The sequence below is a fragment of the Pseudoliparis swirei genome, chromosome 13 (assembly GCF_029220125.1).
Source record: "Pseudoliparis swirei isolate HS2019 ecotype Mariana Trench chromosome 13, NWPU_hadal_v1, whole genome shotgun sequence".
NCBI lineage: Eukaryota > Metazoa > Chordata > Actinopteri > Perciformes > Liparidae > Pseudoliparis > Pseudoliparis swirei.
In genome coordinates, this window is record NC_079400.1 from 15,280,435 (window position 1) to 15,285,814 (window position 5,380).

Here is a 5,380-nt window from a genome sequence, read left to right on the forward strand (position 1 = left end):
TACAGGGTTTTTCTGATTGGCTATTGTGTAGCCCATTTCTTTTTTTTCATTGGCTGATAAGTGGCTCCTCACAGCAGAACTCCAGGGGAGCGCTTGATTCCTCCACGGTGAGGGCAGCGCGGCCAGCTCATGTTTGCGCGCTGCGGCACATTAAAACATTAAATAGCCGAGAGTTTTTTTCAGCGTGAGAAATACGATGTGTGGCGGGAGTTGCGTGACTTAAGACCGAAATGCGTGAGTCTCACGCTCAATGCGTGACACTTGAGAGCTCTGTGACTCATTACCACTCACCCTACCCAGCATGAACAACACAGAGAAGCTAACGCGGCTAGCTCACCTCATCCGTGAGTGAGTTAAATGTCTACAGCAGCGGTTCCCAAACTCAAGAATGCCGCGGCCCAATTTGAAATCTGAAAATCTTCTGTGGCCCCCACGGCGAGCGTTGTCGACGGGGGGGGGGGTGCTAGTGAGAGTGTGCTCACCTATGTGCGCGGATGTGTCGGTACGCATCACGGCAGAGCGATGCGACCCGAGAAGTGTGAACGGGGGTGCTGAGCGATTAAATATATCTCTTGTTCTGCCTGTTTTGTGATATACATGCCTAAAAGGCACCTAATATTTCTAGACTGAAATAATATCGGCATTATAATTATTATAACTATGAGGATTTTTTTAGTTGCCTATTTTGTGGTGCCCCCTCAGGACTTGGTGCCCTACGCGCAGCGCGTAGTGCGCGTTATGGGAGTGGCGGCGCTGATCACAACTCTGATTAAAACATAAACTAGGGATGATTAAATGACCTTCAGAATTTAACCGATTAAAAATGTATTAACCGACAATGTATGTTTTGTATACCATTTTCTCCGGAGCTCATATATATTTACTTTAATACTACAAGAGGGCGCCCCATTGGACATTGTTTTGTTTGGCGGCGCCTTTTGTTGAATAACGACAGGCGGACAAGAGCAGCCGTTTCGAGCGAGAGCCTTATTGTTTTATTAATCTGTTCGTTTAAATTGTTTGTGCTTCATCAATTAATGTTTCACATCACTAATGTGCCGCTAGAATTGTTCAAATAATACTTAAACTAAGAAAAAGATGTACGTTTTGTATCTTATCAATTATCAATCGTTTTAAGTAAAATACAGACAACATTAAAAACATTTTATTTATTTATTGTAAATGACCTCTCGCGGCCCACCTGCAGTACCTTCGCGGCCCACACTTTGGGAATGGCTGGTCTACAGCTATGGACTGGAAGGTAGTGACGGCATACTCTGGAACTTTAAATACATCCATAGCATGTTCTACTAGCTAGCATTAACACACACTGAGGCTAGTGAACATCTAGTATTTTAGACAACAAGGCTAGGCTAGCAGGTTAGCCCATGAGTCTTACGTTAGCTTAGTCAAGGCTAACAGATTAGCCCAGAAGGCTAACGCTAGCTTAGTCAGCTTGTAATGATTCCTGACTGATATTACAATAAATAAATACTTGATGTAGACAATATTTCTTGCCAGAAAAATATGTTACAACTTTTTGATAAATTAAATCAGCTATAATAGCTATTATGTAAAATGGGATTTTTAAAGGATTAGTCATGAAATGATTAGTCAGTCGTTAACGAATGGCTTATAAATGGCTTATTACCAAGTATTATTATAAAGCGTTACCAAGTAAGATATGCAACAAAGTGCCATCCATACATGGGTTTTTAGGTTGATAATAAGAAATGCAGTGTCAATATATTTCAGCTAAATCCAAATGTATATCTGTCTGAAGTTAAACCCATCTTACTTACTTACAACTGGAAGACTTTCTGGGGAAAACCTGATCTGATGAGGAGAGACGGCATCCATCCCACGTTGGACGGAGCGCGTCTCATTTCTGCGAATATGACCAAGTTGATCACCGGACTTAATCTATGACAACCCAGGGTTCAGATCAGGAACCGGGAGCAGAGTTGTAGTTTAACACCCTTCTCTGCTCTTCCATTCGAGCAGTTACCCACCCATGACTTTAGAGTAGAGACTGTGTCTGTCCCACGGCCACTTCAATTAAATAAATCAAAAGTAAGCAGAAGAGGAGTCGTACACAATAACCTTATACAAGTTAACACCATTATTTCAGCAGTGCAACAAAACAGGACTATTAAATGTGGTCTCCTAAATATTCGATCTCTGTCATCTAAAGCTGTGTTACTAAATGATTTAATATCAGATAATCACATTGATTTATGTTGCCTAACTGAAACCTGGCTGAGCCATGAAGAATATGTCTGCCTGAATGAATCGACTCCTCCAAGTCATATTAATACTCACATTCCTCGAGGCACCGGTCGAGGAGGTGGAGTAGCAGCCATCTTTGAATCGAGCCTATTAATTAATCCTCAACCAAAATTACACTACACCTCATTTGAAAGCCTTGTTCTTAGTCTTTCACATCCAACCTGGAAAACACTACAGCCAATTCGATTTGTGATTCTGTACCGGCCACCAGGTCCATATTCAGAGTTTATATCTGAATTCTCAGAATTTATATCAAGTTTGGTTCTTAAAACCGATAAAGTTATTATTGTTGGAGATTTTAATATCCATGTGGATGTTGATAATGATTGCCTTAGTGCTGCATTCATCTCCTTGTTGGACTCGATTGGCTTCTGTCAGAGAGTACAGAAACCCACTCACAGCTTTGGCCACACGCTTGATCTTGTTCTTACTTATGGCGTTGACATTGAGCATTTGAACGTCTTCCCACAGAATCCTCTTCTGTCAGACCACAACCTCATAACTTTTGAATTTATACTACCGGAGTGTACTCCGTTAGTCAAAAGTTTCTACACCAGATGTCTAACTGACAGTGCTGTAGCTAAATTTAAAGAAGCGATTCCTTCTGTTCTTGATTCGATACCACGTCTCAATATAACAGAGGACTCCTGGTCTAACTTTAGTCCGTCCCAGATTGATCATCTTGTTGACAGTGCCATAGGCTCTCTGAGAATGACACTGGACTCGATAGCTCCTCTGAAGAAGAAGACAGTGAGGAAGAGGAGGTTAGCTCCCTGGTATAACCCTCAGACCCGCAAACTGAAGCACACGTCACGAAAGCTTGAACGCATATGGCGTTCAACTAATCTCGAAGAATCCCGCTTAGTTTGGCGAGATAGTCTTAAAACATATAAGAAGGCCCTCCGTAATGCCAGAGCAGCCTATTACTCATCAGTAATAGAAAAATAAATACAACCCCAGGTTTCTCTTCAGCACTGTAGCCAGGCTGACAGAGAGTCACAGCTCTGTGGAGCCGAGCATTCCTATAAACCTCAGTGGTAATGACTTTATGAACTTCTTTAATGAAAAGATTTTAACTATTAGGGACAAGATTAATATTCTCTTGCCCATAACCTGTGCCAATCTGTCCTCAAGTGGAATGGCCTTGGAAACCGCTGTATGCCCTGGTGTATATTTGGAGGCTTTTCTCCCATCAACCGTGACCAATTATCTTCAACGGTTTCTACTTCGAACACGTCTACCTGTCTCTTGGACCCCATCCCGACGAGGCTGCTTAAAGACGTTTTGCCTTTAATTGGCGGCTCTCTATTAGATATTATCAATGTGTCTCTGCTAACAGGCCACGTACCACACTCCTTCAAAGTGGCTCCTGAAGAAGCCCACTCTGGATCCAGAGGTGTTGGCTAACTACAGACCGATCTCTAACCTCCCTTCCTCTCCAAGATCCTTGAGAAAGTGGTCGCAAATCAGTTGTGCGACTTTCTACATCATAATAGTTTATTTGAGAAATTTCAATCAGGATTTAGAAAACACCACAGCACCGAGACGGCACTGGTGAAAATTACAAATGACCTCTTAATGGCAGCAGATAAAGGACTCCTCTCTGTACTGGTCTTGTTAGACCTTAGTGCTGCATTCGACACCATTGACCATGACATCCTGTTACAGAGACTGGAGCAGTCGATTGGCATTTCAGGCACGGCACTAATTTGGTTTAAATCCTATTTATCAGATCGATCTCAGTTTGTATTTGTAAACGATGACGCCTCGATAACCACTAACGTTAATCACGGAGTTCCACAAGGTTCTGTGCTTGGACCAATTTTATTTACCTTATACATGCTTCCTTTGGGCAATATTATCAGGAAACACTCCATAAACTTTCATTGTTATGCAGATGATACTCAACTATATTTATCGATAAAACCAGAGGAGAGCAACCAACTCGGTAAAATTCAAGCATGTCTTAAAGACATAAAAACATGGATGACCTGCAACTTCTTGATGTTAAACTCAGACAAAACCAAGTAATTTTAATCGGCCCTGAGCACCTCAGAGATCAATTATCTGGTGATGTGGATTCTGTAGACGGCATTGCCCTGGCATCCAACACCACTGTAAAGAATCTTGGCGTTATCTTTGATCGGGACTTGTCCTTTAACTCCCACGTAAAGCAAATCTCAAGGACTGCATTCTTTCATCTACGTAATATTTCAAAAATCAGGCACATCTTGTCTCAAAAGATGCAGAAAAATTGGTTCACGTTCGTTACTTGAGACTGGATTACTGCAACTCCTTATTATCAGGCTGCTCTAATAAATCTCTTAGGTCCCTCCAGTTGATCCAGAATGCTGCAGCTCGTGTTCTCACTAAAACTAAGAAAAGAGATCACATCACTCCTGCACTAGCTGCTCTGCACTGGCTCCCAGTAAAATCAAGAATCACTTTTAAAATTCTTCTCTTAACCTACAAAGCCTTGATTGGTGATGCACCATCATATCTTAAGGAGCTTGTAGTACCATATTGCCCACTAGAGCTACGCTCACTAAATGCGGGACTACTTGTAGTTCCTAGAGTCTTAAAAAGTAGAATGGGAGCCAGAGCCTTTAGTTATCAAGCTCCTCTTTTATGGAACCAGCTTCCAATTTCTGTCCGGGAGGCAGACACAGTCACCTCGTTTAAGAGTAGACTTAAGACCTTCCTCTTTGACAGAGCTTATAGTTAGGGCTGAATCAGGTTTGCCCTGGTCCAGCCCCTTGATATGCTGCTATAGGCTTATAGCTGCCGGGGGACGTTTTAGGATGCACTGAGTACCTATCTCCTCTTTTTTTTCTCTCCTTAAGGATGAATTTTCATCTCTCAATCACACGTTACTAACTCTGCTTTCTCCCCGGAGTCCTTTTGACTTCACGTCTCATGGGGTCATCGGACCCTATGAGACGACATAGATCCTATCTGCCTGATGGATCATTGAGGTCTGGGTCGTGGAATTCCTGCTCCTGACTACGCCACTGTCCTGTTGAGACTCCGCCCACTGTTGAGACTCCGCCCACTCCTCCTCCCCACCGCCATCTGCCTGATGGATCGTGGA